At 39.7% G+C, this 21,931-nt stretch overlaps 1 non-coding gene across 1 annotated transcript; it reads right to left on the minus strand.

Moving 5' to 3' along the window:
- Window positions 1-21,019: 21,019 nt before the first annotated feature.
- Window positions 21,020-21,147, minus strand: LOC132655004 (small nucleolar RNA SNORA17). The gene has a single exon (XR_009592593.1). It is a non-coding gene; the product is annotated as a small nucleolar RNA SNORA17 (small nucleolar RNA).
- Between the last annotated feature and the right edge of the window lie 784 nt (window positions 21,148-21,931).

Raw genomic sequence — 21,931 nt, forward strand, 5'->3', positions numbered from 1 at the left:
AATGCAGCCACTCCTGATGATATCTGATAGACTAAGATCAGAAGGAAGGAGAGGAGGACCTCCCCTATCAGTGGACTTGGGGAGGGTCATGTGTGAAGAAGGGAGTGGGAAGGTGGGATCGGGAGGGGAAGGAGTGGGGCTTATGGTGGGGACACAAAGTTAATAAAGTGTAATTAATTAAAAAAATAAATTAAAAAATGTGTCATCTATTGTGGCTGAGTGTAATATATTTCTGGGATGCAAGAATGCTTGAGTTCAAAGTGTGTTTTAAAGCCCTATGGTATGGCTAGCTAATTTTTCAGATAAGAATTGGTGCATTCTTAGTTTGATCTGCATCGCTGTATTCATCTTGCTTATAATAGTGAAAATCTTGAAGTCTATGTGTAAGAGAATAATTAATAAGTTACTCCATTAAATAAACTATATCATACATTTAAAACAAAGATTTTAAGATTTAATTTGAAGGGCACAGAGAGCCAATGTGTGCACAGTATATGAATTTGAATTTTAAAATGATATATGTAAAGAAATAACATGTATGTATCTATTTTTATGTATATGTCACTTTTAGAATATGGAATTTTAGTTTTTCTTTCTAAATGTCTGTTTTTGCAAATTTGATTACCACTCACAATTTTTAATGAATGTATTTTACTAAGTGATTATTTTCAAATACAGGTAAACATATGACCACATTATTCACAGCAGATGAAAGTTGAGGAACTAACATGTGAAGGTGAATTCTTTATGTAATGGGGTTGGGGGAAGAAAGCTCAAGTGACTCAGAAGCCAACAAGACAATTGTTCACTGGAAAATAGGTAAATAAGTAAATTATTTAAACAAGTAATTAATACGGGTCCCATATTGTGGACAAGACGCCCTTCTATTTTACAAGGAGAAAAAGAACAACCAAAGACATGTCCTTCACTTGAAGTACTTTAAATTATGAGCGTTCTACTATTTTCAAAGGTTGAACCAGTATGCTCTGAAATTCAGAAACTAGAAGCAGTCACCAGGCACTGTGTGATCCTGAATCAACCATTGAAGGGTTCTAGCCGGCCTGAGTATGCCACACACTAGCCCAAGCACGGCAAACATCGCATCGAGAGGCTTTGCCTTTTACCCTTCTTCTCCTTGCTGAAAACCATTAGATTATATTTCTAAAGCTAGCCATCAAGGTCTGTTCTCTTACTGATCATTTCCTCCTTCTAATGCTGATCACCAACATCCAGCTATCAAAGTACTGAAGTCCAGCAATTAAAAGCCTCCTTTTGGCTCACCTAATTAACATGCTCAATCAAAACTCATCCTAACAGAGGGTTTTCCCTTTTCCCTTTCTAAACTGCCATTTGCCTATGGTTCATGTCTATCTCCTCTCTATCCAGAGGCAGTCCTTTGTTCCTCTGGGGCAAATATCCCTTCCCCCTCTACCTGTCCTCTTTCTTCTGTCTTTGTCTCTTACTCCCTGACTTTGGTCCCTCTGTGGCAAATGAATCTCTTTTGTGCTGAGAACTTGGTATTGGTGTGTCCTGTGCTGACTTTAATCCTTTCTACCATAATTTCCAAAGACCTATGCAACCCATCAGAAGACTGTTCCTGTGGACAGAAGTGCTCATTGAACTAGAGTCAACTCTGTTATTCGTCACTGAGGACCCAGAACATAGCATTTTCTAGAGGATGTTCAGTGCTTAATGTGCTACCAAAAGGTGCCTCAAAGATTTGCCAAATGAAAGTTTTTTAGAGTATTTTTTTCTTTTACTCAGGGTTAGCCAGCAGGCAGAAGTAGAAGTGAGTTCAAGCTTAATAAAAAATAAATTCTATTTGGTTATTTAGCATTAATTGTTATTATTGTTGTTGCTATAAGTGGTGGTTTGAATGGGAATGACCTCCATAGACTTATCTTTTTGAATACTTTATTCCAAGTTGATGGAACTATTTGGGAAGGGTTAGGAGGGATAAATTTGTTGGATAAATTGTTACAATGGCAATGGGATCTTAGTTTTCAAAAGATTTGTGTATTTCCCAGTGTTTATCTATCTATCTATCTATCTATCTATCTATCTATCTATCTATCTATCTATCTACCTACCTATGTATCTATCTATATCTGCCTATTTCTCTTTGTTTCTGTCTATGTCTCTCTCTTTCTGTCTCATGGCTATGGATCATGATATGAATTCTCAGCTGTTCCTTCACTCTGTTATTATGGACTCTAACCCTCTAAAACTGTAAGTCAAATTAAATGCTTTCTTTTATGTTAACTTTGTCATAGTGTTTTATCACAGCAATAGAAAAGTAATTAAGATCTTATGGTTGACATATTAGGCTGAGCTTGGGGAGTCCTGCTGAGGAGGGGCAAGAAGGATTGGAGGAGCCAGAGGGATCTAGGACAATACAAGAACATGGCCTACAGAATCAATTGGTCCAGATGCAAGTGAGCTCACAGAGATCAAGGAGTCTGAGGAGGCTTGACCTAGGTCCTCTGCATACATGTTATGAGTATGGAGTTCTGTGTTCTTGTGGTGTTCTAATAATGGGAGCAGGGGCTGTTTATGACTCTTTGGCCTGCTTTTGGGACCCTTTTCCTCCTTCTGGGGTACCTTGTCTAGACTATGTGCCTGGTCTTATTGTAGCTTATTATGCTATATTTGGTTGATGTCCCTGAAAGGCCTGCTTTTTTTTGAGAAGAGATAAAAGGGAATGGATCTGGGAGAAAGCAGAGATAGAAGGAGACTGGGGGAAAGGAGTTGAGGGAGACTGCAGTCAGAATGTAACATATTAGAGAATAAATACAAAAGAAAACAATTAAAAAGATGTTATGGTTATATATTATTTAAATCTCATTGTTTTAGTGAGCTTAAGATTTCATCAAATTAAAAACACATAATGTTAGTTTTAATACAGTTATTCGTCGCTACAGTTTGGATATAAATAACTGACACAGTACTGTGTGTTTGAACATTTACAGTTGTGAGTGCCTTAAGAAGAGGAGACTACTTGTAAGGATCACTGTGGGATAGCACTGAAGATGATAGTCTATCCCCACTCCTAGCTGCATGGTATCTGCTTTCAGATATGCCCACATGTGAGCATGCTCACATTGTTACATGTGTGATCCCCACCTGTTACCATGCTTCCCTACTATGATAGACTCCATCCTCAAATCAGGAGGCAAAATAAAGCCTTCCTATCTTAAGTTACTTCTTGGCAGGCATTTGTTCTGAGTAACTAAAAATAACTAACATACAAAACTGTTAGTTGTATGAGTTGTTGTGTGATAAACCTAAGGCAAGGAAGGATGTCTATGGAAGTGGACAGTCGAGGCCGGATTCAAGACTGTATAAGGAGTTCAGCTAGAGGTGATTCTTATAGTATGAGATGTTTGTCTACATATGTGCACTCACGTGTGCATGAGCAATGTGTGGTTGTGTCCACATGAGCACAGAGAGAATGAATAGAAATATATGGGAAATGTGTAGTTTAGTGATAAAAGGAGTGTAACCCTGGTAAAAATTACTACTAAAATCAAGGACAGTGTGAACAGGGCATCTGGATTGTTAAAGAGATTAGTACCATCATGACAACACCTAATACTTTGCAATAGATACCTTGAAGCCAAGATCTCTTCCACTCATAGCTCTAAGATGTAGCAATGTAAACACATTTGAAAAACTTTCAGCGGGGGCAGGGGATAAGGCTTAATGATCAAAAGCTTACAATCAGGGACCTGAATTCAGCACCTAGCATCCAATCAGGTAGCTCACAATTGCTTTTAATCTTAGACCCAGGGAACCCAATGTAAACCACTATCATTGCAAAACAAAGCTATGTTGTGATGATTATTCTTCCCTTAATCTCTATAACTCCTTGGAACCGTGCTGGCAACGTTGCCATTTGGCACCATGGTTGAAAAGAAAATAGGAGCAACCAGACCTAAACCTCACAACCTCTGGTTAGATCAAATAACAGGTGCTAGCCAGCATCTACTGTGATGTCATGCTCTGAGGCACTTCTGACAGGTGGCCCAAGAAAGCTCATTTCAATCAAAACTATTGTTCTATTTTTCTTATCATCAACTTATAACTTGTCAGTGATTCTTGTCTTACACAGTCGAATTCTAAAGCTTAGCTGGAATTTTCTTTCTATCATGTCAGCACTCAACTCCCTAACATCTACTCTGTCAATTCCTAGAATGAATCCAAAAGTAAAATATTTAACTAACAGAAGTCCTGGCAAGGTGCAAGTCCTTTTTAGTATCAGAGCTTCAGGTGATCCTTTGCAAAGCTGAAGCTAAGACACATAACCTTAAAAAACTGCAGGGACCATTCTCCCCAGTGAATACAGAAACTAAATTGGGAAATAAGAAACTAACAGAAATTATGAGTTAAACGGACCTAACAGATAGCTACAGAACATTTCACACAAGCAAAAGAGAATATGCCTTCTCAGCACCTCACAGAACATTCTCCAAAACTGGCCATATACTCAGTCTCAAAGCAAGCCTCAACAGATATAAAAGGTTGGTAACGTCCCCCTGCATCTTATCAGACCACAATGGATTAAAGCTGGAACTCAACAAACACAGAAACAACAGAAAACCTACGAACTCAGGGAAACTGAACAACTCCCTCTTCAAGTGCCACTGGGTCAGGGAAGAAATAAAGACATTAAAGACTTTCTAGTAAAAATAAAAATGAAGGCACAACATACCCAAGCTTATGGGACACAATGAAAGCAGTGCTAAGAGGAAAGTTCATAGCACTAAGTGCTTTCATAAAGAAATCGGAGAGATCGCATACTAGTGACTTAGCAGCACACCTGAAAGCTCTAGAACAGAAAAAAGGAAACACACCAAAGAGGAGTAGATGACAGAAAATAATCAAACTCAGGGCTGAAATCAATAAATTTGAAACAAAAAGTACAATACAAAGAACCAATGACACCAAAAGCTGGTTCTTTGAGAAAATCAACAAGAGACAAACCCCTAGCCAACTAACAAAATCAGGAACAAAAACAGACTCTGAGGAAATCCAAAGAATCATTAGGTCTTACTCCAAAAGCCTATATTCCACAAAATTAGAAAATCTAAAAGAAATGGACGATTTTCTGGATAGACTTCACCTACCAAAGCTAAATCAAGATCAGGTAAACAGTTTAAACAGTCATATAAACCTGAAGGAAATAGAAGCAGTCATCAAAAGTTCCCCCTTCAAAAAAAGGCCAGGTCCAGATAGTTTTTAGCTCAGAATTCTGCCAGACATTCAAAGAAGAGCTAATACAAACACTCCTCAAACTATTCCACAAAATAGAAATTGAAGGAACATTACCAAACTCATTCTGTGAAGCCATAGTCACCACAAAAACTCAACAAAGAAAGAGAATTTCAGAACAATTTCACTCACTAACATTGATGCAAAAATGTTCAATAAAATACTTGCAAACCAAATGCAAGAACAGATCAAGTAAATATACCAGGATCAAGTTGGCTTCATTCCAGAGATGCAGGGATGGTTCAATATACAAAAATCCATCAACATAATCTACCATATAAACAAACTCAAAGAAAAAATCACATGATCATCTTATTAGATGCATAAAAAGAGTTTGACAAAAATCCCACATCCCTTTATGAATGATTAATGTCTTGGAGAGATCAGGAATACAAGCCTCATACAAACCTACAAACTTACAAACAGGCTGAGAACAAAATTAGTGAAACTACACCATTCACAATAGTCACAAATAATATAAAGTAGATTGGCATAACTCTAACCCAGCAAGTGAAAGACCTGCATGACAAGACCTTCAAGTTTTTGAAGAAAGAAACTGAAGAAGATATCAGAAGATGGAAAGATGTCCCATACTTCTGGATTGGTAGGATTAACATAGTAAAAATGACGATCTTACCAAAAGCAATCTATGAATTCAATGCAATTTCCATCAAAATACAAATATAGTTCTTTACATACCTTGAAAGAACAATTCTACACTTCAGATGGAAAAACAAAAAAACCTAGAATAGCTAAAACAATCTTATATAATAAAAGAACTTCTGGAAGTTCTTCGTTCCTGAATTCAAGCTATACTACTGAGAAATAGCAATAAAAATTGCATTGTGCTGACATAGAAATAGAGTGGTTGATCATTGGCATCAAATTGAAGATCAAAAGGAAAAAAACCCCACATACTTATAGTCACTTGATTTTTCACAAAGGAGCCAAAACTATGCAATGGAAAAAAGACAACATCTTCAACAAATAGTGCTGGTCTAACTGTATGTCTACATGTATAAAAAATGCAAATATATTCATATTTATATCCATGCACAAAAGTTAAATCCAAGTAGATCAAAGATCACAATAGAATACCAGATACAGTAATCTATTAGAAAAGAAAGATGGGAAGAACTCAAACTCATTTGCACAGGAGACAACTTCCTGAACAGAATACCAACAGCTTGGGCTCTAAGATCTACAATTAATAAGTAAGACCTCTTGAAATGGAAAAGCTTCTGCAAGCCAAAACACTGTCAATAGAACAAAATGACAGTCTACAGACTGGGAAAAGATCTTAAGCAATCCTACCTCCCACAAAGAGCTAATATCCAAAATACATGATGAACTCAAGAAACCAAACACCAATAAACAAAATAACCCAGTTAAAAATGGGGCACAGATCTAAACAGAGAATTCTCAACAGAGGAATCTCTAATGGCCAAGAAGCTCTTTAAAAATGCTAAACTTCCATAGTCATCAGGGAAATGCAAATCAAAATGACTCTGAGTTGGAAGGGGAGGAGAACAACCCCATCAGTGGATGTAGAGAGGGGCAGGTAGGAGATGAGGGAGGGGGGTGGGATTGAGAGAGAATGAGGAAAGAGGGCTACAGATGGGATACAAAATAAATAACCTGTAATTAATATAAAAAATAAAAATTATAAAATAAAAAAATGACTCTGAGATTCCATCTTAAACCCCCAGAATGGCTAAGATCAAAAGCTTCAGTGACAGCACATGCTGACACAGGTATGGAGCAAGGGGAATACTCCTCCATTACTCTTGGGAGTATAAACTTACACAACCTCTGTGGAAATCAATCTGGTGCTTTCTTAAAGGATTGGGAATAGCTTTACCTCAAGACCCAGCTATACCTCTCCTGGGCGTATACCCAAAAGAAGCCATGCCATACAGCAAGGACACTAGCTCAATTAGCAGCTTTATTTGTAATAGCCAAAATCTGGAAATGACCTAAGAGGTCCTTCAACTAAAATATGGTAGAGAAATTGTGGCACATTTACACAATGGAATGCTACTCAGCTCTTAAAAACAAAGAAACCGTGAAATTTGCAGGCAAATGGATGGAACTAGAAAATATCATCCTGAGTGAGGTAACCCAGAAACAGAAAGATGCACATGGTATAAACTCACTAATTAGTGGATTTTAGCCATATATTACAGGGTAGACATACTATGAGGCACAGACCCAAAAAAGATAAGTAATAAGGAGGATCCAAGTGAGGATGCATAAATCTCACTTGGAAGGGGAGATAGAATAGACAAAGCTGGTGGTTGAAGAGAGAGAACAAGGTAGGATAGGGGATGCAGAGAGTTAGCAGGGTGGAAAACAAACCTAGGGAGATTGAGGGTGAGAGGACAAAAGACTTGTAGAGAAAAGAGAAGCTGAGGGTGTGGGTATCTCTGTGACAAGCTGGTGACCTAAGCCAGGGTAGGCTTCTGAGAGGATATGAGGGAGATTCGAGCAGAAACTCCTAGTAGCAGAGACGATAGAGACTGAAGAGGACACCCTCTAACTAGACTAGTCGTCTAGCAGAGGGAGAGGTACACCAACCCACTCACAAAAACATCAACCCAAAATTTACCCTGCCTACAATAAGTGCAGGGATAAAGATGGAGGAAGTAGAGTAGAGATTGAAGGAATGCCCAACAGATGGCCTGCCCCAACGGAAGATACACCCTATGGGAGTGCCAACTCCTGACACTATGAATGATACTCTGCTAAGCCTGCGGACAGGAGCATGACATAGTTGTCCTCTGAGAGGCTCTACCCCATCAAGGCCTCAGAGCGGATGCTGAGACTGACTCACAGCCATACAGCCATACATTGTTTGGTGAGTAGGGAGTCTTTGGGAATAGTGGGAGGAAAGAGAAAAGGACCCAGAAATAACAGGAGCACCACAAGAAAAACAACAGAGTCAACTAACCAGGGCCCAGAGGGGCTTGTTGAGACTGAAGCATCAACCAAGGACCTTGCATGAACTGGACCTAGATGTAGCAGATGCTCAGCTTAGGCTTTAAGTAGGTCCTCTAATAAGGGAAGCGGTGACTGCAATGGACAGGGACTCACTTGCTAGGTTTGTGATCTCTGTGTCCTGGTGGGACTGCATTACAGGCCACACGGAAGAGGACATTTTCAGTTCTCCTGCAACTTGATGAGCTGAGGTGGATGGAAAAAGATGCTCCGCTTTTCTGAGGAAATGGGAGGGGAAAGGGGAAGAGAGAAAAGGAGTGACTGGGAGGGGAGGAAGGAAGGGCCTTCAAGGATGTAAAGTAAATAAAATAAATAAATATGACAAAACCTTGCATTGTAAATTGTGTAAAAACTAAAATGAAAACGAATAAAGCTGCTGTGAACATTAAAAAAAAAATCTGTAGGGAAGTAGATTGCTGGGGAGAGAGCTTTCTAACAAGGTCTTTTGGGTATAGGATTGATTTTTACACATGAAAAGCTACATCTCTTCCCTAATTAAAAAATGAGAAGAGCTCTTTGTCATTGAAATCTCATTCAAGTTAGTTAGCATGCAGATAATATGTTACATCTATGCCATTCATTCCCTGAAAATTCTGTTATCATGTGGAATACATTTCATTCTTCTGAGCTGGCTTTAAACAATTCAATGTGACTACAGAAGCTGAGACAGATGGTGTTGGTCTATATGGACTCTCCATTTAAAATTCTATTTTATTTGTTTTTAATTTATATGTCTCTGTATATGCATGTGTATACACATGTGCCAGTGCCACAGAGGCCAGAAGAGGGTGTCAGATCAGGTGGAGCTAGACTTACAGCGTGTGCTGGGGACCTAACTCTGATCCCTTGTAAGAACAGAAAGTTGTTGAGCCATGTTGTCAGCCCTAGGAACTCCCCATCCTTAAAAGCAGCTATTTAAGAGTTTCAAGAGAGTTCTGGGGGATGGCTCAGTCATTAAAGTCTTTGCCAGGCAATTACGAGGATCGAAGTTCAATCCTGGCACCCATATATAAAACAGGTCCATATGAAATGCCAAGTGCAGAGGCAGAGAAAGGATTCCTGGGGCTTGCTGGCCAGTCAATCAATTCCAGTGAGAGTCCTTGTTTCAAAACTGAGGTAGAGAATGATTAAGGATCATACCCAATAACATCCTCTGTTTTCCACATGGATGTATATCAATACAAACATGCATGTATATCCACAAACACACATGGTAGAAAGACAGACAGACAGACAGACAGACAGGAGGGTAAAGAGGGAGAGAAAGATCTTCAAGAAAATCCCACTTTGTCCATTGATGGCTGATTGAACTCTAGCAACAATTTCTAAGCATCAGACACACATTCTCATACACTTTTCACACCCTTTTGAGCTTATCTTAGATTATTTCCTGTCCTTGTTATTGGCTTCTGTTCATGCTTTTCCCAACCAGGGTTGTGACCCTTTAATACTACATAACTCCCCATAAACTCTCTTTTGCAATAGAGGAGAGGATTTCACCCTTAAATCAGACAGTCTTTTGAAAAAGAATTATTAATCTTTATAACTTAGTTGAATTCTAGCTAGAGAAATTATATTTTATTTCTTACAATTTCTCCTGTCATTCAAAGTAGAAATGCTATTTCATATCTTGCTCAAAATAAAGCCTGTTTCAGAAGTGGGCTGCCTAGAGGGGCTTGCGTTTTCTGACATAGTGAAAGCAACGTTTGGAGGCCTGTGACTAATCCCTCTGGGGCAGGAGCTGAGTACATTCAGATCTTTTGGGAGTAAAGGTGCTTCCAATGCATCAAACTGGTTTTCATTTTATGCCTACAGAAGACAATCTTGTTAGACAGATTTTCCCCTCCGGAATTTTACAGTCTTCTGAGATTCAGAATCAAGGTAGGAGCTGCCTGGTAATGGTGCGTGGATGACACATTATCCAGGGCTGACTCTGACATCATGCTGTCTTGTTCTCAGTGAGAACAGCCCCATGTGCCTTCCTTGCACACCCCTCCTCTGTGAGTCACCGAGTGATAGATTATCCAGGAAATGCGAGGGATGCTCTCCTACAACCTCATGACTGAAAACTGAGGCTTCCGGACCGGGAATGAGAGCAAGTAGTAAATCCTGTACATGGCAAGCCTTCATTTCTGCTTTTGTTTTCATTTGTCTCTAGACTTACTTTTTTTTCTCATTGTTCAAGTGCAGGGACCTCACAGGACTGTGGTTTATAAATAAACATTGTAAGTTGTTACTGTGTTGGAAGTTTTGTTTGCCTCAAATGTGAAATTTATTTTTCATAACCCAGTTTTCTCTTAGGAATAATTCTGTCACCCTGTGACAGGAAAAGACAGTGCACACGTTCCTTCAACCTGTATTCTTGCCAAAGCCATTTTAGGTTTGACTAAAATTTGATTTCTTTGATGGAGAAACCCACAGAAAATTACCCAACTTTATCCTAGAAGCCTGAATTTGAGATGCCACAGCTAATTTAGCTTCTGTTAAACAGCCTGCTTGTGCAGACCTCCCTCTCCAGCTAACTGCTTATCTTAGCTTCTGATAAACTGCTTGCTTGAGCAGGGTCTCCCCATGCTCCTGAGCAAAATAAAAGGATGGGGATTTTGTCTGTAAAATCTTCTTTCTCTAAATGCTCAGGGCTATACTTGTATCCCAACACCTGGAGATAGTCCCAGCCCACTGGACTAAAGACTTTCATTGGCTATAAACTGTGTCTGAGTATTCAACTTTTGTGACAGCCCCATATCTTAGACTTTATCACCAAAATTGACTAGGCAAATATGTTTATATTATATAATATGAAGGCTAAATACCATTGACAAAGTAAATGCTACTCATGCCTGAAGACTGCTGTAAGTTAAAAGCATTTTGACACACACACACAAACTGACAGCAAATTTGAATAATAATAGAATATGAAAAATATGAAGGAATACCCATTAAAAGGAAAATAACATTTTATCCTTATCTAAACATTGTCAATATTTGGAAAGGAAAAACATCATGTGATAGACCCAAATAGGAATTCAAAAACCCTCTTGCTTCTGCCTCAGCCTTCCAAATTCCAGGAAATTGAAGAATTAGTGAGGCTAAGATTCAGTGAGCCAAAGTTGCAAACAAAGATAGAGCAGAGGTTAGCCAGGCCAGGGTGTGAACTACAGCAGACCTCTCAAAGCTAAGGCTGACCTCCCCAACCCACAGCATAGTGCTTCCTGCTTTGGCGACTTAACAGTCAGGTGTGCCTAAAACACGTTCCTCTTCACTTTGCTCTGTCCATGTCCCGTGGAGTTTTATGTCATACATTCTTTTTGTCCTATTCTTTTTTTCCCCCTTACTTTAGTATCTCTGACATGTGATGGTAGTTTCCAGCGCTTGAGTATTTTGATGATATTGTACTGTGATTTCTAGATTAGTCCATTGTAGTCAGAGAAAAAGCACTAAATGACTTCTACTCTTTTAAGCTTTGAGACTTGTTTTATGGACCACAACAGGCCACATGTGCCAGACACACTCAGGAGGATGTGTATGCTTGTGTGATTGGGGCCGGGGTGCTTTCTGTAAATGTCATTTTGGCCCTGTTTGCTGATCAGGTTGTTGAGTTCTTTTATAACCTTGATAATTTTCTTTATTTTTTAAATCAACACTCACAGAGGATCTTCATGATTGTCAAATTTTGGTTTCTCCTTGAGATTTTTGCTTCACACATTTTGCAGCTCTGATGTTTGGTGTGCATACTTCGGAGTAACTATCTCTTATTAATAATGCTCACCTTTGTTTGTTTTTATATGGGTCTCCTCGTGTCTGTGCCTTTCTTAGCTCTGAAGTCACTTTATGTGCTTCTAATATAGCCACTCCTGATTGATTTTGATTGCATGCATGCTGTTTTTTTTTTTTCTTCCCATCCATAGCCCTTCAATGTTTTTATTTCGTTCTGCTTCAGGTGAATTTTCTTTACGGGCAACATACAGTTCAGTCATGTCTTTTTGAGATTCTGCCAGTTTCCTGGTTGGTGATTTTAAGCCAGTCACACCTAAACTAATTACTGAAGTGTTGTGACTAAATCTGGCCATTTCCATTTTTTTAAATTGTTTATCTTAGTTTCTCATTTTACCTGTTACCTCCCCACACCCATCCTCCTATTGATTACTTAACAATTTTTTTCTTTAGAATTCTACTGAGATTTATCTATATTGTTTTGCATGTATCTTTTTGTATAGGTTTTGTTGATTGATTTAGTTATTGTAAGTTATGTATGTAACTTTCACCTTAACTGACAGCATGGAGTCAGAAAGGTAGCCTCATTACCAATGAGTTCTGGTAAAATTCCTGACTCTCTACCATGTCTCTGTGAAACCTCTGTAGAAATTTTATTTGTTAAACTTTGGTGAGCATAGACCAGTTGGCATAGGTCAAACTGAGTCATAGTTATGATACAGTGTTTGGTACAGTAGTTTTTCTCAGAGTTTTCTGTAACTGAGTGGCTTCATTTCCTAGTTCTTTAGCCAGACAGTGGGTTTATGTTGAAGGATTATTGTTGGTGCTCATTGGGTGCTGGTGTTTCTTGGGTGGTGATTTTAGAAGTTTTATATTTGGGACTTGTTAGGCAAGGAGAAACCCCAAAGGACTTTCCATGCTGCTGATCCTTAGGTACCATGTTTCTGCCTGCTTTGTTTCTCATTTAAACTCTTTAGAATTCTTGGTTGTTTTATTTACATTACATAGCTTTAGAGTCTTGTTGCTGTTTTGGTAGAAAGAATAGGAAAAGGAATTTGTTCTAGTTCTTCAGAAGCAGAAGTACTTCTTCATTAGTTGTTTAATTAGGGATATTTAAAGGAGCTGGGTGGTGGTAGACCACGGCTTTAGTCCCAGCACTCAAGAAGCAGAGGCAAGCAGATCTCTGAGTTTGAGACCAGCCTTGTCTATAGAGTTAGTTCCAGGAAGATCAAGGCTACACAGAGAAACACTGTCTAAAAATCTAGTCTATTCATATCTATTCATATATAATATATAAATATGAGTAGAGCACTTGGCAAAGCATTTTGAGACAGCATCATAGCTGATAGTAATTATATTGTCAGATAAATAATACACTAGTAGTCACACACAAAGACAATATTAAATCTGCATTTTTCTGATATATAGCAACAGAAAAATGCTGTTTTTACAGCAAGCATGAGCTTTCTCATAATATAGAATGGTTGGCTTTTTATAACAAAATTCTGCCGAGTTATAATTTCAATATCAGAAATGTTTCTGACAGCACATTTGTACCAACTTGCAAATACATGCTTCTATGTATGACAGGTTACAAGAAAACCAGGCCTCAGATTAAATTTTGCCACAAATGCAGGCATTTATTAGCAGTTATCACAGAGACAACCTGCAACCTGCTTTCTAAGCTTGATGATAGCCCAAGCTCTTTTTAAGTCCTTTGGGTATATTTTGAATTTCAAAAAAATAAAGAATTCCAGGGTAAAAACATGAATTCAAGAGTTAAGAATTCTTAGTTGGTATCAAATGTCCAGAACCTTCTCACATCACATTCATACCTCAAGCACCAATTCTTTGTGTGGAGGGAAATGTTTTCCTAGCTTTCTATATCTTCTCAGCACTGTTCTTCTGCTGTTAAGAGACACCACAACTATGGCGACTCTCAGAAAGATAAACATTTAACTGAGGTTGGCTTACAGTTTTAGAGGTTTAGTTCATTATCATCATGGCAGGGAGCAAGGCAACACTCAGGCAGACATGGTGCTGGAGAAGTAGCTGAGGGTTCTACATCCTGATCTGCAGGTAGCAGAAAGAGAGAGACTGACTGGACCTGGCAATGGCTTTTGAAACCTCAAATCACATGTCCAGTGCCATACTTCCTCCAAGAAGGCTACCCTTCCCGATCCTTCTATTTCTTTAAATATTGCCACTTCCTGATGACTAAGAATTCAAATATATGAACCTATTGGGGCTCTTTTTAAAAAAACCCACTACCACAAGAAGTATCTCTAAAGTATTCCTGAGTGCCTTATCCATTTCTGGAAAAAGCAGTCTCTTAAAATAATATAAAGCCATTTTTAAAAGCCATTGTACAAAACGTGAAACTCTATCCACTCATTTACAATATGAAGAAAATGTCTAGTGCCAGGAATAAGTTCAATAAGTTCAAGATGTATTGCATATCATGATTACTACATGTTAATAACATTTTGCGAACATGAAAATTTCTAAGAGTACGTTTTAAGTGAAGTATTATATATGATAATTAACTTAATCTACACAGTCCACAAGGGCTGTTTGCATGTGTGTGTGTGTTTACATCAAATAAAAATAAAAATATATACATTAAATGGGCAGTAACATTTTGATTAAGAGGTGATGCTGTCCCTTCTGCCTGGAGCATCTCATTTCCCAGATGTGTTCCCTGGCCCCTTCCCTTTAGTTGATCCACTGAAATCCCTCTAAGTGGCTTTGCCTCAGCAACCAATCTAAAAAAAGTATCCTCCATCATTCCACACACATATGCATATGCAGTGATTTTTTGCATAATAACGTGTCCGTGAAGTATAGCAGGCACATTGCCCAGATTTAGTTCAATCACTCTTTCTCATCCTATTTTTCATTGCTTTGCCTTTCATGTGCTCAATTAGGGCTGATATCAGGATGTAAAGTGAATTAATCAATCCATGAATTAAAAAGATTACTAGATGCTAGGAGATCTGGGAGAAGAGGAGAAACAGGGAGGCTGAGAAATGAAATAGAAAAACAGAGATAGATAGGAGTCGTAAGTTATAGTATTCTGCAACCCACAGTATGTCTGCAGTTTACAGCAAACTCTTCTCTGCTTTATGGCAACCTAGAAAGGACAAAATCTCATCAGGTCTGATAATCTATGGTCAGCTAGAAGGGGAGGAGGTCCTCCCCTATCAGGGGACTAGGGAAAGGGCATAGGGGGACAAGAGGGAAGGTGGGTGGGACTAGGGGATGAAGGAGGGAGTGCTGGGGGGACACAAAGTGAATAAATTGTAACAAATAAATATATAAATAAATTTAATTAAAAAAGTATCCTAAGCATACTTTCCTCACTATGTTAGATACATGTTAATCTTTTTGTCCCTCAATAATATAAACCCAATTAGGTAGCTTTTCCCTCAAAGACTAGAAGCATCCTTATTCACACTGACAGTGATTTAATAAATAGTCAAATAAGTTAATGCATAAATTGGTGCATAGTTTCAACATGTAAGACATATAAATGTAGTAAAATGAATCATTTTTACTTAAATCTTCCCACACGTCAACATAAGTTTTCTTTATTTGATTGGGGAGGCTCAGTCTGTTGAGAGATGTGAGTCTCATACATGTTCTACATGTTCTTGAAAATACTCAAGAACCCTTCGATCCATGTAATACAATCTCTCAAAGAAGAGGTATACTAATAAAGATTTAACACACATGCACACACATGAACAACACATACTCGCACACACACATACATGTACACATAAACTTACACAATACACATACATACACATGTACTCACATATACATACATGCATGCATTGCACACACAGACATGTAAATGAATAGTGACAAAGAAAGTGGTTGGGCATTTTTTTTTCTCTGAAACTCCTTTTTTTTTTATTGAAGGAAGAAACCATTTTTAAAATTAGTAACTACAAGGCCTACTGAAACATCTTATTATGGAAACGTGGTATTTAAAAGAAATCTATTAGTCAAGAATGCCATTAATTAAAGATGTGCTTTTGAAGTTGACACCAATTATTTAATTCTTCAGCACCATTAGCTATGATTGATCATGGCTTGGCTAGCATGCAGATAGAGCACAGAGGCAGTGCTTGGAGGATGTGTGCCGCATAAAGTCAATTGTATGAAACAAATACTTATTTATTTTGATTATTTACTTGCCTATTATTTTATTTATGTGTGTTCATGGATGTATGTATCCGTGTATTGGGATGCCCAAAAAGGCCAGAGGAATGTATACGCTCCTCTGGAGCTGGGGTTCTAAGCTGTTTGTTAGGTGTTTGGTCTGTGTACTTGGAACCAAACTCAGATCCTCTGTAAGAGCAGTAAGAGCTTAATCACGGAACCATTCTCATAAGTAAAACACTGTGAGTGGACAATGTTAACAGTTGATGCGAACTGCTTATCAGTAAGCTTTTCTCTCTTGCATGTATATGAGCACACCAGAATTGGGCATATAAAAATGACAGTTTTGACCATATTTTTAATATTCTAAAAACAAAGAATGCTTGAGAAATAAATACATTTAAAAACATGTATGCTAAAAATTCTTTAAAATAATAGTGAAAAGTTTTGGATACAACGGTAAGTCAGAAAAACACAACATTTTGTCAAAAAAGGTATGCCCATCAATGAAATGTGGCATGACATTTGGAAGGTAAACACTTAGTTTTCCTTGGAGTTAAGGCCCACTCTGTGGGAGGAAATACCTCATCTGGTGAAAAGCTTATGGATGTAGGAAGTCATAGGCCTGAGAGGGGACCCAACTACTAATGTTTTGTGAAATGGACATGTTGTCCAACTCTCTTCTAAATACTTTTTTTTCCAAATTTATTTATTTTTATTTTATGTGTGTCTGTGTTTTATCTACATGTTTGTCTGTGTGAGGGTGTCATATCACTCGGAACAGGAGTTACAGACAGTTGTGAGCTGCCATATGGTTGCTGGGAATTAAACCTAAGTCCTCTGGAAGAACAGTCAGTGCTCTTAACCACTGAACCATCTCTTCAGCCCCCCAAATATACATTTTATACCCATTTTTATTGTTGTTCTCAACTTGGTTAGAGAAGTTTCTATTGGCAGGTGGTAATGATTAAAGCAAAGATTCAGAACTGGTAAATGTACTGAGAAAAAAAAAATATCTTTTCAGTGCTCAGCCACAAATGGGACCTTCTATATCAACCTCTTAAAGGGCCAGGGAATTATCACAGAAAAGGGGGCAAAAACATTGTAAAAAGGTGGACTGCTCTGAAACACTGTCTTCTGGATGCGGCCTGATTATGGCAGTCATGAGCACACAGGAGTTGTGGGCACCTGCACAAGAACTGCACAGACTGGGACATTCAACGTTTTATCACGTCATCAGTGATAAACTCCACCCCTTCCAGAAGCACCATTGGCATTTAATGGTTGTCAGTGGTTGCCAAGTTATCATTTTGTTCAGTGTTGTAGCCATTGGCAAGTTGCCCATGCTTTAACAAATAACCTCTAGACATGTTCATACAAGTGACCCTAATTAAGCCCGATGGATTAAAAAAAAAGACATGAAAGTAGGAAAGAGAAGATAAAGAGTGAGAGTGCAAACAGAAGGTGAGTGATGAATTAAATCATGATACATTGTATACATGTATGAAACTGTCAGAAAGAAACATTAAATTTTGAAAAGGCACAGTCATGAAACTACATTTTCAATGACAGTCTATCAAGTTTGATCCCAATTTTATAAATATATGGGTACATTCAGAGATAAAGCAAAGAAACATTTAAGGAAACATACAAAACTTTTAACAAGACTTAACTCTGGGCTTACCAGTATTTTTAGTGGGTTTTGTTTTCAAAATAAAAGTAAATCTGTATTGATTTGTAATTAGGAAATGGTATATTTTTGAAAGCATTAAACTTTACATTCTAAGATTCTGTTTATCTATGAATTATTTCATGTCCTGACCAGGAGTTAAGCCTACTCCTTCCCTGTTTTAAATTTCCTTCAAGTATGAAAATATTGATCTACAAAAACAAAAATAGCAGATGCTGCAATTCTAGAAATCTGTGTATTTTGACGTATTTATTTCATGCATAAACATATAGAAAATACGGAATTTTATCAAGAAGTAGTTTATCTTTTTTTCTGTTACTATTTCATTGTACTAACTTTAAAGAAAATTGCAAATATCAACGACTGAGCATTCGTCTGTTGGAGAGGCACTGCCCAGGGATGAGGACACACAACAGCTGCTTCTGGCATGGCAGCTCTCTCATCAGCCAAGATACTGCTTGGGAAACACCTGCGAGGATAAAATATATATACACTGCTGCCCTCCAGTCAACGACAGCTATAGAATCTACCTCAATAAGATGATTTTCCTGGTAATTTTCTATTGTCAACCTGACACAATCTAGAGATGCCCGGAAAGAGGGACGTTCCATTAAAGCCTCACATCAGCTTGGCCTGTGGACATGTCTATGGGCATTTTCTTGAGTGCTAATTGATATAGGAGGCTCCATTCCACCGTGGTCAGCATCTATCTAGGTAGTAAGTAGTCCTGTGTTATATAAGAAATATAACTGAGTACAAGCCCGAGAGCTGGCAGGAAGCAGTATTTTATCACAGCAACAGAAAAGGAAACTAGAATAATGTGCTACTCTCAAGTCATTCCACTGGCATATGTTGCCAAAGGGGACTTAGGTTTAAATTCAGATTCTCATTTAGGAAAGATTTCGGAGCAAGAATTTTATTGGGACGGAAGACAAACACCTCGTCCTGAAGCTGTCTTCAAACAGTCCTAGGCTCAAATCCCAGTTATTCCGCTTATTGTCTCTTAAGTTGCACAACTGTTTTCTTGCCTTTGTTTTATTCACTTTCAAAATAAGAGTTTAAATAGCCAATAAGAATGAGTATGAGAACCAAACACAGAAATATAAGCAACTTATCTAGACCATAGGTATTTGGATCCCCCAGCACCTGGGAGTCTTAGGTTCGATTCTCCAAGATAAGACAGCAGCGGTTGCTATCCCAGGCAGCACAGAGCCTGGAGAGCGGAGAGAACAAAAGTCAAGACTGAAACATTGAACAATGCCTTTTTCCCCCATCCACAGGAAGTGGGCACTACTGGAATGTCCATCAGTTTAGTTTACTGTGCTGAGGATAGCTTTTGCATGAAATGTAATGGACCAACTTGGAGTTCATCAGTAATTTAGAGGTACCTTTTTCAGTGCTTTGTATTTGTTTCCTATGTGTTCATGTTGGTATGTATAAGCTGCATGATGATGTCTTTCTTACTGTGGGTTAAGACCCCCAGTCCCCCAAAATGAAAGCTACTTCTTTAGGAAAAAAAAAAACCCAGTATGATTGCTAATCTTGGTTCTCAACTTGACTATAACTGGAATCAACAAAATCCCAAGCTCCTGAGCTTTCTTGTGAGGGATTTTCTATGCCTTTGTCTTCTTCTTCTCCTCCTCCTTCCTCTTGTTCCTCTTCCTCTTCTTCTATCTTTTATTGGTTCTTTGTGGATTTTCACATCATGCATCCCAATCCCACTCACATTTCCCTCTCCTCTACCCTTGCAACCTCCCACCAACAGAGAAAAAAAAGTCTCATTGTGAAAGCTGTAGTGTGCCACACTTTTGTCTACACTTCTTTGCTTGCACATGTTCATTGCAATGACTTGTTAGTCTGAATCAAAGTCTTTTGGCTTCTTCTACTCTATCTAATCTCACTGGGAGTCCATAATGATGTCTTGTTATTGCCCTACAACCTCCCACATCCAGGGCCAGCTGGATGTGCTGTTCAAGTAGGTGTAGGGACTGCTCCTCTCCCCCCAACTCTACCCCCTAGAGCTGCAGCAGGTGAGGGGCAGAGCCAATGCTCTCATCCGATGATCTCAGGGCCAACTCTTCTGCCTGCTTTAGGTGGCCAGGGGTGAGAGAAGGGGTGGCATCTTTACCTTGTATATGTCACCACATGGCAGACAAGTGGTGGGGCCAGCTCTCGCACACTCACACCCTCAAGGTCAGTTTGTCTGCACCCCTGCCACCAGCGTCAGCTCCACTGTGCTGCCTGGGTGAGGTACAAACCCACTCTTCCTAGTGCTGCAGCTGGTGAAGGGTAGTGACAACTCTCCTGGTCTCATGACCCCAGTGACAGGTTTCTGGCCTGTCAGAGTTGGTGAGGGACCAGGAGAGAGGAGGGTATCTCTCTCTCATCCATATCCCACAGAGGAGAGAGTAGTAGGCCCAGCTTCCCCACACTCATATTCTAGGGGCTCACTCACAACTTGCAAAATGTGCGGGGGCTGCTCTGTTGTGTACTGAAGCTGGCTAGGGGAAGGTGGGCTCTCCTGTTTTCTTGTGCCCAGGACCAGCTCTCCCATGATGCCCCGGTAAGGGGTGGGGCCAGTTCTGTATGACCCTCAGATACCAACAAGTCCCCGATGGCAGCCCAGGCCAGGGACGTCCATCTGGTCTTTGGTGGCAACAGATCACTGCTGCTGCAGGGCTGTGGACCAAGACATGGTCAACAATGGCAGCACAGGCCAGGACCCACCATGGGTTCAGTTGGTATCACTGGCTACTCTTCCTCACTACCCCAACTCTCCAATTTTGCCTCCCTTCATTGTGCCCATATCCTTCTGTTTCTGTTTTTTCACCACTTACTTGCTGCTCTCAGTGGACTCTGGGGTGGGTCATCTCAGGGGTGGGTCATCTCAGGAGTGGTGAGTGCCGTGCTATGCTCTGCTTGTGTGTTATGGAGTTGGGCAGGGGTCATCTTAAGCATGCTTTCCCCTGTCTCCCAAGGTCTGCCTGGTGCCGGACTGCTGTCCCTCTCAGGCTAATTCCCTGTCTGTGTCCCATGGTGTTCATCTGGCCCTCCAGAATGGCCTGTAGGCATAGTTGTCTGTTTAGGGCTCACTCAAGCCAGTGGTCGTAGCAGGGGTTCCTCTGGTCTCTGGCTTGCTTCCTCTCCTGGGAGCCTGTCTGGTCTGTCTAATGCCAGACTAGTGGTCATCTCAGGCTTTCTTTTTGTTCATAGGTCAGAAGACTGAGTAGACATGGACGCTTTCCTCTCTGCCACCTACTGACATGTGACACAACAGCCACACCTGCAATACCGCTAGGGGCAGTGAAGGATTTTCTTTTCTTTTATGTGGATTTAGTTTACATCCCTATTGTTGACACCTTCTTCCTCCTGTTCCCACCCTCTCTCCTTCTTCCTCTTATCCCCCCTTTCCTAATCCTCAGAAAAGAATTACCAACTCATCCTAGTGCATCATGTCACATTAACACTGAGTGCATCCTCCTCCCTGTGGCCTGGCAAGGCAGCCCTGCCAGGGCGGAAGTGATCAAAAAGCAGGCAGCAGAGTCCCTGTAGAGACAGCCTGGGCTACAGCTCTCCTTACTAGGGCACCCACATGAAGCTTGAGTTTCCCATCGGTCCATGTATAGTTTTTGGTTGGTGCTTCAGTCTCTGTAAGCCTCACTGGGCCCTGGTTAGTTGGCTCTGTTGGTCTTCTTGTGGAGGTCCTCATCCTCCCTTCTATCCTCCCCCAAGCTCTTCCACAAGTCTCCCCGCGCAACTCCCAATGTCTGGCTGTGAGTCTCAGCAAATTTTTCAATCCCCAGCTGGGTGGAGCCTCCAAGCAGACAGCTATATTAGGTTCTTGTTAATTGGGTTAGGGGGACATCCTCCTCCCCTTCTATCTGATCAGAACTGTCTTGGACTGGGGAAAGGGCATGGGAGGAGATAAGGGAGGGAGGAAGGGAGGGAGGGATTGGGAGGGAAAGAGAGTGGGGCTACAGCTAGGATACAAAGTGAATAAATTAAAAATATATTTAAAAATAGGGTCAGGGGTTGGCTGTCTTCCATGGGATTGGTCTCAGCTTGGGCCAGACATTGGCTGGGCATTAA

Source organism: Meriones unguiculatus, chromosome 6 (assembly GCF_030254825.1).
Source record: "Meriones unguiculatus strain TT.TT164.6M chromosome 6, Bangor_MerUng_6.1, whole genome shotgun sequence".
Classification (NCBI taxonomy): Eukaryota; Metazoa; Chordata; class Mammalia; order Rodentia; family Muridae; genus Meriones; species Meriones unguiculatus.